General features: G+C 36.3%; 1 pseudogene; it reads right to left on the reverse strand.

Moving 5' to 3' along the window:
• Positions 1–278: 278 nt before the first annotated feature.
• Positions 279–14,065, reverse strand: part of LOC102889684 — a 31,504-nt pseudogene continuing 17,717 nt past the window's right edge.

A 14,065-nucleotide genomic window follows, 5' to 3' on the forward strand; every position in this document is an offset into this window, starting at 1 on the left:
ATTAACTGTAATATTTTACTAAAAATATTTATTTTTATAGTACATAAGATTGAATCAGAGAAATGAACATGTCAAACAAATAAAACAAATAAAATTTCCTCCAAAAACTATGTGATATATTAAGAAAAACTGGAAAACTTTTAAAAATAAATTTGGATCTTGGATGGGTAGAGTGAAAAGTGTTTGCTATTTTTAACATAAGCTTAAAAAAAATCCATGAGAGTTCAGATTTTCTTTTTCTAGCATTGGTTTCCTCGGTAGTTTCTGTTGGTGACTCTCTACTCAGACAGCTCTGTCCAAGTCTCGCTTAAGCAATTGGAGACTGCATCCACTTGAGCTTCCTTCACCTCATTCCTGTGGGACTTTAGGGCAAAGATAGGTCAAGTATTACAGATGCAATTTTGGCCTTTCACATTAAAATTAAAAAGAAACTGGAATACAAGGAACCGAAGACTCATCCTTGAAGATTAACTTTGCTGATATTATGGATACGTAAAAACTTGTCTACAGGAAGTTACATAGATAAAGGAGTTACGTGTACACCACAATCAAACACAATTTAAAACAAGTTCCAATTTTTGGAAACATAGAGGAGTGAGAGACATTCCCAGATCTTTCTTCTTGAAACAACAATAAGCTGAACATCTAAAACTCAACAAAGAACACCAAAACTGCACATCAGCATGTCTGAACGTGAGATCTGCACATAAGAGCAACCACAGGTCAGAATCCCAGATGTCAAATGATAGACTTGGAGAAATAAAGGAGATGCCTCTTGCAGCCACTGTAGAGCCCTGTAGGAGAAGGGAGAGGAAAGAAGGTGCAGCGAGACCCCTGAAGAGCCCTGCCTGTGAGAGTTGTGAGTTCCACACACTCAATTGCAGGGCCCAGTCATCAGGCTAGAAAGCAGAGAGTGTAATGGCAGAAAAAACAACAGTTGATTTTCACTGTCTGCAGGTGTAAAACCAAAGCTGAGCCACAGCTCCCAACTCCCAAACCAGAGGGCCTCTCCCCCCATACAATTCGAGACCAAACACCGTGGAGCTCCAGGGAAATCTGAGCAAATGCTACCGAAACTGTTGCTAGCACTGAGAGGGACTGAAACGGAGGATAGCGAGCGTGATTAAATATCTACGAGAAAATAAAAATGCATTACTAAGGCTTTATATAAAGCAAGGATCCAAGAGGCTTAGATGCCACCTGCTGGAAACCAAAAGAAAAGCACCTTCTTTGCAACATGCTAAAGAGAGATCTTTATATAATAAATCTTTCTGAAAAAAAAAAAAAAAAAACAAAGAACCCTTCCCTGAAGAGCCCTGCCTGTGAGAGTTGTGAGTTCCACACACTCAATTGCAGGGCCCAGTCATCAGGCTAGAAAGCAGAGAGTGTAATGGCAGAAAAAACAACAGTTGATTTTCACTGTCTGCAGGTGTAAAACCAAAGCTGAGCCACAGCTCCCAACTCCCAAACCAGAGGGCCTCTCCCCCCATACAATTCGAGACCAAACACCGTGGAGCTCCAGGGAAATCTGAGCAAATGCTACCGAAACTGTTGCTAGCACTGAGAGGGACTGAAACGGAGGATAGCGAGCGTGATTAAATATCTACGAGAAAATAAAAATGCATTACTAAGGCTTTATATAAAGCAAGGATCCAAGAGACTTAGACGCTACCTACTAGAAAACAAAAGTGCCATCTTTGCAACAGGCTAAAGAAAGACCATTATATAATAAATATTTTTTTTCTAGAAAAAAAGGCGAATACATTTCTATTAATGCCCAGGAGGAGAAATAGTCCATTAAACACCGTGAACAACCAAGATGACAAGACATCTCAGAAAGAAAGAGAAAAATCTCCAGGAAATAAGCTTACAGATATGAAAATATGCAACTACAATAACAGAGAAGTCAGGAAGGTACTTCTGAAAAAACTCAGTGAATTCCGAAATGAGTCTTATCAACAATTTCAGGAACTGAAAAAACAACTAGATGAGCAGAGTAAGGAGATTGAAACCCTCAAAAAGGGTAGAATGGATCTTTTGGGGATAAAAAAAAAAAAAGACACTGCAAGAGTTGAAAATTGAAATAGCAAGCTTTGGAAATAGAGTCGACCAAATGGAGGAAATGATCAGTGATACTGATGACAGAAATCTAGAAGTAAATAAGGAAGAAGAGAGAAACTGAAGAATGAAAAATAATGAAAGAGAAATTCAAGAACTAGCTGATACCATCAGAAGAGGAAACATAAGAATAATGGGCATTCTCGAAAGAGAGATAAAAGAGTAGGGACTAGAAAGCATTTTAAAACAAATAGATGATGAGAATTTCCGAAATCTCAGGAATGAGATGGAGCTTGAAATTCACGAAATCAACAGAATATCCAATGATCTCAATTGAAAAAGGCCTTCACCAAGACACATTGTATGAAAATTATCAAAAATCAAAGACAAAGACAGAATTCTCAGGGCAGCCAGGGAGAAGAAAATGGTAACTTATAAAGGAAAACCCATTAGATTATCATCAGATTTCTCAGTGCAAACCTAACAAGACAGAAAGGAATGGAAACAAATATTTAAACTATTAAGTGAAAGGAACTACCAGACTAGAATAATGTATCCAGCAAAACTCTCCTCTATATCAAGTAGAAATTAAGACCTTTCCAGACATACAAAAATTGAGGAGATTCTCCACTATGAGGCCTGCACTACAAGAAATAAAGAAAGTGGTCAGCTCACCAGAAAATAAAAATAAGGAAAAAATACATAATTAGGAGTAAAGTGATTATCAGGCAAATAGAAGCAGAGGAGTGCAACCCTTACTAAGAACAGGACATTATAAGCTTAAATGATAAAAAGAGAAATACTATAGTAAGATAGTAATGAATGTTCAACATACATAGGGACAAATTGAGACAACAGTGACTGAAAAGAAGAGGATCCAAAGACACAAATTCACGAAGAGGAAGGGAGATAAGGAATGCATAGAAGAAAATAGATGACTGTGTGTATATGTATGTATGTATTAGTATAAAACCATCCTTTACATATTCGTAAAGGTAACCGCACACCAAAAATTCAGAACTGAAGTATATAACATAAAAAAAGAAGGACCAGAGAGAAAACCCACAAGCACAAAAAAAATAAAGAAAACAGATACACAAGGACAAGGAAGCAATGGAAACACTGAGCTACCAGAAGGCAAAAGATAAAATGGCTAAAAGAAGATCTCATATTTCAATAATCATCCTAAATGTAAATAGATTGAACTCACCAATAAAAAGACAGAGTATCAGAATGCTTCAAAAAACGAAACCCAACCATATACTGCCTTCTGGAGACACATCTCAGCTGCAAAGACAAATATAGACTCAAAGTGAAAGGGTGGAAAATGATATTTCAAGCAAATGGCATTCAGAGGAAAGCGGAAGTAGCCGTACTAATATCAGCTGAATTAGAATTCAAAATAAAAAAGGTAAAGAAAGATACTGAGGGACACTCTATAATGATAAAGGGAAACATGCACCAAGAAGACATAACACTTATTACTATCTATGCTCCCAAACGAGAAACCCTGAAATACGTAAAGCAATTACTAACAGAACTTAAGGGAGAAACAGACCAAAACACTACAATAGTTGGGGACCTAAATACACCACTGTCAGATATGGACAGATCATCTAAATTGGAAATCAATAAGGAAATAATATCCTTAAATGACACATTAAACCAACTGGACATAACTGACATTTACAAAATGTTCCATTCCAAAAGAACTGCTTATATATTCTTCTCTAGTGAATAAGGAACATTTTCAAGAATCAACCACATACTGGGACACAGAGATATCCTCAATAAATATAAGGGGGTTGAACTCATAACAACCATATTGTTTGATCATAATGCTTTGAAAATAGAGATCAACTCCAAAGAGAAATCAGGAAGAAAGACAAAAACATGGGATATAAACAACATTTTACTGAAGAATAACTGGGTCAGAGGAGAAAAAGAAAGATCAAGAGATACATAGAAACAAATGATGATGATAGTACAACATATCAAAACTTTTGGGGCACAGCAAAAGCGATCATTAGAGGAAAGTTCATATCAATACAGGCCTATCTCCAAAAACAAGAATGAGCCCAAATAAACAACCTAACGCTTCATCTTAAAAAACTAGAAAAGGAAGAACAAATGAAGACAAGATTCAGCAGAAGGAAAGATAATCAGAATTAGAGCAGAAATAAATGAAATTGAAAACAAAAAAAACAATAGACAAAATAAATGCAACAAAGAGCTGATTCTCTGAGAAGAATAATAAAATTGACAAACCCTGGCTAGACTCACTAAAGAAAAAAGAAAAAAGACACAAATAAACAAAATCAGGAATACAGGAGAGGAACAATTGTATGCCAACAAATTAGATAATGTAGATGGAATGAACAAATTCTTAGAAACACATAAATTACCGAAATCATTCAAGAGGAACTAGAAAATATTAACAGATCTATAACAAGTAAAGATGTTGAATCACTAATCAAAAATCTCCCAAGAAAGAAAAGTTTAGGACCAGATGGCTTCACTAGTGAATTCTACCAAACATTCAAAGATGATTTAATATCTGTCTGTCCTTCTCAAACTCCTCAAAAAATTAAAAAAGAAGTAATACTTTCTAACTCATTTTATGAAGCCAATATTACCCTGCTACCAAAACCCAGTAAGGATAACACACAAAAAAGAAAACTACAGACTGATATCTCTCATGAATACAGATGCAAAAATCCTAAATCAGATACTAGCGAACCAAATACAGCAACATATTAAAAGGACTGTGCACCACGATCAAGTGGGCTTCATCCCAGGGGCACAGGGATGAGTCTACATACAAAAATCAATTAATGTGATATACCACATAAATCAAAAATAAGAATCATATGATCATATCAATAAATGCAGAAAAAGCCTTTGACAAGATACAGAGTCCAATTATGATCAAAACACTTAACAAAATTGTTATAAAAAGAAAGTACCTTAACATAATAAAAGCCATCTATGAAAAACCCTCCGCCAACAATACACTTAATGGTGAAAAACTAAAATACTTCCCTCAGGTACAAAGCAAGGCTGTCCACTATCGTCACTGTTATTCAATATAATATTGTAGGTCCTAGCAAGTGCAATCAGACAAGGGAAAGATATAAAAGGCATCCAAATAGGAAACAAAGAAGTCAAATTGCAACTATTTGCAGATGACATGATTCTCTATATAAAATCCCTAAAAACACCAAAAGAACACTACTAGAAACACTAAGCACATACAGTAGTTTCTGAATACAAAATCAATGTTCAAATCCCATACATTTCCTATATTCTAATAAGAAAGTGTCAAAAAAAGGAGGGGGGGGGATCATTTCTTTTGCAATTGCAAGAAAAAAGAAAAAAAAAGTCGAGGAATAAATCTAACCAAACATAGGTGAAGGACCTATATAATGAAAACAACAAGACCCTATTAAAAAAAAAATGAGGAAGATACAAAGAAATGGAAAGATATTCCGTGTTCTTGGATTGGAAGAATCAACATAGTTAAAATGATCATATTACCTAAAGCATTATACAGATTTATTGCAATTCCCAACAAAATCCCATCAGCATTTTTAAAGAAATACAACAAAAAATCATCAGATTTGTATGGAAGCACAAAAGATCCCGAATTGCCAAAGCCATCCTGAGAAAAAATAACAGGGCTGGAGTCATCACTCTTCCTGACTTCAAATTATACTGCAAAGCAATAGTAATCAGAACGGCATGGTATTGGCAGAAAAAAACAGACACAATGACCAGTGGAGCAGAATCAAGAGTCCAGAAGTCAACCCATATTTATTTGGGCAAATAATTTTTTGTCAAAACAAAAACAAAAATAAAAACAAAACAAAACAACAAAAAGAAACAGTGGAGAAAGGAAAGCCTCTTCGATAAATGGTGCTGGGAAAATTGGAAAGCAACCTACAAAAGAATGAAACCAGACCATTGTCTACCACCACACACCAAAATTAACTGAAAATGGATTAAGAACCTGAATATAAGACCCGGAACAATAAAATGCATAGAAAAAAATAGGAACTAAATTCAAGGATGTTGGACTTAAAGAGGATTTTGTGAATTTGACCTCAAACAAGGGAAGTAAAAGCTAAAATAAATGAAGGGACTACATCAAACTAAAAAGTTTTCGCTCAGTGAAAGAAGTCGTCAACAAGGTAAAGAGACAACCATCCGAATGGAAAAATATATATACTAGGAACACTTCTGATAAGGGCCTGATATCCAAAATATACAAAGAACTTGCACGACTCAATAACAACAAAAAATCAAATGATCCAATCAAAAAATGGGCAGAGGACCTGAACAGATACCTCTCCCTAGAGGACATACGAATGGCCAACATATATTTGAAAAGATGCTCAACGTCGCTAGCTATTAGGGAAATGCAAATTAAAACCACAATGTGATATCTTCTCACACCTGTTAGAATAGATATAATCAAAAGGACAATTAATAACAAATTTTGGAGAGAATGCAGAGAAAAAGAAACTCTCATACACTGCTGGTGGGACTGCAAGTTGGTACAGTCACTATGGAAAACAGTATGGAGGTTCTTCACAAAACTAAGAATTGATCTACCATATGATGCAGCAATCTCTCTGCTGGGTATTTACCCAAAAGACTTGAAAACTCATATCCGAAATGTTATTTGCACAGTGTTGTTCATAGCGGCATTATTCACAGTTTTCAGGACATGGAAGCAAGTGAATGCTTCAGGTAATATGATGATTGGATAAAGCAGCTGTGTTACATATATACGTTGGAATATTACTCAGCCATACGAAGAGATGAAATACTGCCATTTGTGACAACATGGATGGACCTCGAGATAATCATGCTAAGCGAAATAAGACAAACAGAAAAAGTTGAAAATTAATTACATGATACCACTTATATGTAGGATATAAACCTAAAAGCAACGAATGAACAGGACAAACAAACAGAGACACATGGACATGGACTATGGACTAGTGGTTACCAGAGGGTAGGGACTGTGAGAGAAGAGAGAAGGTAGATACTGTAAAGGGTCAAATATAGAGGGGCGGGGGGTGGGTGGACTGAGTAAAGGAGTTCAAATATATGGTAGCTGAAGGAAACTGGACCTCAGGTAGTAAACACAAAATAGAATATACAGATGTCAAATTATAATGTACACCTGAAAATTATATAATTGTGTTAACCAATGTTACTCCAATAAACAATTTATAAAAAGTTAAAAAATATTCATGAAATCTTTATTTTCTTTGAAAATTCGATGGGTGTAATATTATAATCAAGAAGAAAATATTACAATGATAAATAATAGGTATTCTTAATCAGATTTTTATTGTATATATGTTTAAGAAACTGCTATAGCAAAACAGGCTGATTATGGCTGATGTTTTAAAGTAAATTTATGTATTTGCTTGTTTATCCACCATTATTTATTTAAAGCAAAAATTTCTCCCATTATTTCCTGGAACCTTGGGGTAAAAAGAGGCTATCTAACCATCCATGAGGCATTCCTTTAATATTGTTAAAAAGGAGAATATTTGAAAATGGCACAGCATGAAAAGCACGTGAGTTATGACAAATTATTGTGGTGGTGGTGAGTTGTCTTCTCCAATTAGGAATTTTCTATAAAGGTATAATGCATAAAGCATACTTTCAAGTATACTTTTCTTTAAAAGTATATCAATAATAGGCAGATATCATTAGGTTGCTTGACTATTGAATGATTATGTGCCTACAGTGCTTTCATAGAAAACTGTCTTTTATAGTTTTCCTTCTCTAGCACCTATTGCCAGATGCACTCTCATGAGATATTAGAAAATCTATTCCAACTGTTCATTAATAAATCTGTTAATGTAATTACAAAGAATACACACCTGTATTAAATGAGTTTCTAAATTAGTCAGTTTTCATTTCTATGAAAAATTTTGTTTTGAATCTTGACAAATATATATTTTTACACAGACCTAGGTACAGCAAGTGTCATTTAGAAATGTTTGCAAGCTGTATATGGACAGCTGCTACCCTCTTGTTATAATATAGCATTACCTAGCCTACGGTGAAAGTTGAGATAATTTTTTTGTTGTTGATTTGTGAAATCATATTATACTTTATTTGAAACCAAGTTGACTAAGTAATACATATATATCAATCTTGGAATGTTTTATGTGAAGATATTTTTAGGAGTCACTAAAATTTTAAATTTTACACAAGTTCTATATGTTAAAGTATGTAATAAAGGCCTAATATGGACTGAATTGTCTCCCCACCCCACAAAATTTGTTACAGCCTTAAAGATGGGACTTTTAGGACGTAATTATTGTTAGACTAAGTCATGAAGATAAGGCCTTCATGCTGGTATTAGTGGCTTTGTAAGAAAGGAACTGAGAGAGAGATGGTGTTCTCTTTACCAGGTGAGGACACAGTGAAAATACAGCCACCTGCAAGCCAAAATAAAGGAACTTCTCACAAAACCGACATCTTCATCTTGAACTTCCAGCCTCCCAAACTGTGAAAAATGAATATCTATTGGTTAAGTTACCTAGTCCATGGTATTCTGTTATAGCAGCCTGAGCAGACTAATACAAGTTATACTAAAAAAATAGGTATAAAAATGACTTACCAGGTATTATTAAGTATGTTTTATAAATATGTATACTTATCAAGGGAATTTATGAGACGATCACTATCTTTAATAATAAATCCTATGATCATTAACCACCCTGTACAGTAGCTGTCATAAATCTATCATCTTAGAAGAGTTTTGTTCTTGTTTTAGCACTTATAAAATCACAACCACTAGACATTTTTATTACACTTTTGATATATTATCAGACAGTATTGGATTTCAGTTGCAAGAAGATAAATTTCACTGTGAAGATTTTTTTCTTCTTTTTAGTGCTATTCATTAACTGATCTTAAATTTTTAAATATTCATTTCTAGTAATTTCTCTCAATAGAATCTATTCATGTTATTATTTTTATATTACTAAGAGATTCTAAGAGAAAGGTTAAATCAGAAGGCTCTTCACAAAAGTCAGTTACAATTTATCTTTTCAGGCATTCTTCTGACCCCATTCAACTTTCCAAGCAGTTACACAGAATTATTGTTTTTGTAAGGATACCATGTTCTTTCACATCTCTATGACTTTGAATGTGCTTCTCCCTTTGCATGGAAGACCACTTTGAAACTCATAAAATCCTACTATTTTTTTATTATTATTTTCAGGTATACAACACAATGGTTAAGCATTTATAGAATTTATGAAGAGATCCCCTCAGTTACTCCGATACCATCTGGCACCAGATATTGCTATTACAATATATTGCCCATATTTCTTATGCCGTACTCCAATACCATTAATCTTTTAAATTTCAGGTCAAAACATTATGTTTTGAAGACTTTCCAGGCCACATAAGAAGTTTTGTTCCCTTTGTAGTGCTAGAGAGAAAGAAATTGCTTTAAAAAATGATTGGCATATGTCAAATAGATACAGAAACCAACTGAAAAAGTTGGAAATATGGCCATTGTTGGAAGAATTTGAGCTGTAAAAAACTATTTGATAAAAATGAAAAAATATTAGAGTATAACATAAAGTATAAAATTGATATCCATGAGCCTATACTAAGATAAATTAATGATTGAATAAGTAAATAAACCAGGAGTGGGAGAGGGAGGGGCAAATCTGCTTTGTAAAATAATTCAAAATAATTTGGGTAGATACTCATTCTCAAGGAGCTAAAACATATCCCTTTACTACTTAAATGTGAGCTGCTCATAATGACTTCTTTCAAAGAGTACAGTTTGAAAATGGGGGAAAAGTAAATTTACAGTGCAAAAACTTAAACATTTCCTTGAACAGGTAATCAAGCTTAACATCAGTGTTAATAAATCATGTTGATGGTATGTACCCTAGATATGATGTGATTAAAGTGCCACTTAACCTCTGTGATCTTCCTCCCCAAATCCAATAAGTCCCTTCTAATCGTGAGGAAAATGTTAGACAAATCTTAATTAAGAGACATTCTATAAAATATTTGATCAGTAATCCTCAAAACTGTCAAGGTCATCAAAAACAAAGTAAGTCTGAAAGATTCTCACAGCTAAAAAGAGCCTAAGGAAACATGACTAATAATGTGGGAACCCAACTCACATACCACGAGACCCTTTTAGCAGCTAGTAGCTGGCTTCAGCTTGCATACTGCAAGAGGCTATTTCAGCAGCAAAGAGCTGACCTCAACTCACACACTACTTTCCTGGCCAGCCATCAGCCCCAAATAGCACTGAAATCTTTCTTTGAGAATTCTTGGAAATTTGTGGGCCCCAGGCAGGCAGTGGCTGGTCTTAGTGTGCTCTGTGGCTTCTGCTGAGAAGTTCCAGGCTCAGCACTGGTGCCAAACCTGAATCTGCAGTAACCTGGTGAACACAACTCACTCAACCCTGGGATCCCATCACATCCAACTTGCATACCGCCAGAGGCACTTTTAGTGATGGGCATCCAGCCCCACTCCCTGCACTACAGGAGGCTCTTTAAGCAGCTAGGAGCTAGTTTCAGCTTCTAAATTGCAGGAAGTTCTTTCAGCAGCAAACAACTGTCCTCAACTTTTGTGACGGAAAGTCACTTTTAGAGCTAGCAGCCAGAAGCCAACCTATGTTGCAGTCTTTCATAGAGAACTCTCAGGGTCCAAGGGCCACAGACAAGTGATGGCTGGCCTCAGTGTGCTCCCAGAATTTTGCTAAGTATCTCCAAGCTCAGCAGTGGCACCAAATATGAATCTGCATTAACCTGGTGAACACCATATGCCCCACCCTGGTGACTCCCTGAGACATTGCTTCACTCAACTCACATATTGCATGAGGCTCCTCCAGCAGATGAGGCTCACAGACAGCTAGCAGACAGCAAGAGTACTTAGAGTGCCCTGGTGCTTTTGCAGAGCTACTACAGGCCTGGTACTGGTGGCAGCTGGCCTTGGATTCCAGGGTAGACTCTCACACAAACCACCATGTCCAGCATGGGAAACTATTAACAAAAATCACTTTGGAGTTCTTACCAAAAGGCCCCAGGCCAGTCATAGCAGTAGATGATCTTGAACTGAACAGGCGTTCCTCCCAAGGGGCTCCAGAACCAACACACTTGGAGACTGGCTTCAGACCACAACAAAGAACCACTTGATTAACCCCAGAAGTGGCCACACCCAATGGGTGGTCTCAGCAGGCACCAGAATCTGCTGGGCTGAATCTGTTCTGGGGGGGGGGTGGTCAACCCTCACACAGCGGCTCCTATGCTGTGACCATGGTTGAAACATGCAGCCAGTCAGCTAAAGGGTCAATTTCACTCACCAAGGTGAGAACAACAATCAAGGCTGAACTATAATAGGAGGACACACACAACCCACACCATGGACACTCCTGGAGCAACCCCTCAGGTGATCAAGGAGACTGCACCACCGGGCCACAGATGACCTATTACCTAAGACCACCTGCCCAAGACTGGGAGACATAACAGATCTACCTAATATATAGAAACAAACACAGAGAGGTAGCCAAAATGAAGAAACAAAGAGATATGTCCTGAATGGAAAAAAAAAATACAGTAGAAAGATACAAAAAAAAAAAAGAAAGAAAGAAAAACTAAATTAAAGGAGGCAAGCAACTTATCAAATACACAGCTCAAAACAATGGTTATAAGGATGTTTAAGAAACTTAGAACTTCAACAAGAGATAAAAAGCATAAAAAGGACATAGAAGCCATAAAAATGTCAGAAATAAAGAATATATAACTGAAATGAGGAATGCACTAGAAGAAATCAACAGCAGATTAGATGAAGCACTGGATCAAAGCAGCAATTTGGAAGACAAGGTAGCAGAAAACACCTAATTGAAATGGCAGAAAGAAAAAAAAAATAAGATAGTTTAGGGAGCTGTGGGATGACATCAAGCATACCAGCCCGACCAATAAGCTGACGATGGCAGACCCATTGCCAGTCAGCCAGTCACATCCTCCCCTTTCTGGGGTCATGCATTCCTCACAGGCAATGGTGCTTGGCTCCTGTGGCCCACATCCTGGAAGAGACTTTCAGCGGTGGGCCACAACTCCTGCCCTGCATTACTGTATTTCTTGAAGAGATCTCTGCTGTCTTCGGGCCCGAGGTGGGCAGCAACTAACCTTGCTGTGATCTGAGACTTTTACAGAAAGCCACAGAAACAGCACTGGCACAAAAACTGACACTGCATTGGTCAGGAGAAATCTTGCAAAGATATTAGACATACAAGTCTAGGAAATAAAAAATATAATAACTGAAATTTAAAAAAATACACTAGATGGAATTAACAGTAAATTAGATGAAGCAGAAGATCAAAAAAGTGAGTTGGAAGACAAGGTAGCAAAAAACACCCAAATGGAACAGCTAAAACAAAAAAGAATTAAAGAAAAAATAGTTTAAGAGATCTCTGGGACAACATTAAGTATACTGACATCCATATCATAGAGGTACCAGAAGGCGAAGAGAAAGATCAAGGAATTGAAAACCTATTTGAAGAAATAATGTCAGAAAAATTCCATAACCTGGCAAAAGTATTAGACATACAAGTCCAGGAAGGGCAAAGAGCCCCAAATAAGATTAACTCAGAGTCCCACACCAACACACATCACAAATAAAATTCCAGAGGTTAAAAACAAAGAATCTTAAAAGATTCAAGAGAAAGGCAGCTATTCACTTACAAGGATACTCTCATAAGAATGGCAGCTTATTTTTTTTGTCTCATTTTTTAAAATTGAGATATAATTACAGACCATAAAATCAGTCATTTAAAAGTGAGTTTTAGTATATTCGCAAGGTTATACAACCATCACCACTATCTAATTTAAGAACGTTTTCATCACCTCAAAAAGAAGTCCCGTCCCCATTAGCAATCACTTCCCATTCCCTCTCCACTAGCACTTGGCAACCACTAATACACTTTCTCTTGCTATGAATTTGTCTGTTCTGGACATTTCATATAAATAGAATCATACAATATATGTCCTTCTCCATCTGGCTTCTCTCAATCAGTATGATATTTTCGAGGTTCATCCACATGGTGGCATATTCCTCAGTGCTTCATTCCTCTTCATGACTGAATACTATTCCTTTGTGTGGATTGACCACATTTTGTTTTTCCATTCATCATTTGATGGACATTTGAGTTGTTTCTGCTTTTTGGTGATTGCGAATAGTGCTGCTTTGAACATTTCTATAAAGATTTTGGACATGTTCTTATTTTTCTTGGCCTGTACATAGGAGGGGAATTGTTGGGTCATATGGTAATTCTATGTTTAACATTTTTTTTTTATTTTTCCAGTTTTTATTAAGTTTATTGGGGTAACATTGGTTAATACAATTATATAATTTTCAGGTATACATTATAATTTGACATCTGTATATTCTATTCTGTGTTTACCACCCAAAGTCTACTTTCTTTCAGCTACCACATATTTGATCCCCTTTACACACTTCACCATCCCCCTGTCCCCCTATAATTGATCCCCTTTACCCCATCTACCATTTCTCTCCTCTCCCATCCCCTACCTTCTGGTAACCACTAATCTATAGTCCATGTCTATGTGTCTCTGTTTGTTTGTCTGGTTCCTTTGTTGCTTTTAGGCTTATATCCCACGTATAAGTGATATTACGTGATTTTCAATTTTTTCTGTCTGGCTTATTTCGCTTAGCATGATTATCTCGAGGTCCGTCCATGTTGTCACAAATGGCAGTATTTCATCTCTTCATATGGCTGAGTAATATTCCATTGTATATATGTACCACTGCTTCTTTAGCCAAACATCTATCGTAGGACACTTTGGTTGCTTCCATGTCCTGGCCACCATGAATAATGCTGCTGTGAACATCGGTGTGTAAGTATCTTTTCAGATATGGATTTTCAAGTCTTTGGGGTAAATACCCAGTAGGGGGATGGCTGGATCACATGGTAGATAAATTT

The sequence above is a fragment of the Pteropus alecto genome, unplaced genomic scaffold, assembly GCF_000325575.1.
Source record: "Pteropus alecto unplaced genomic scaffold, ASM32557v1 scaffold459, whole genome shotgun sequence".
Lineage (NCBI taxonomy): Eukaryota > Metazoa > Chordata > Mammalia > Chiroptera > Pteropodidae > Pteropus > Pteropus alecto.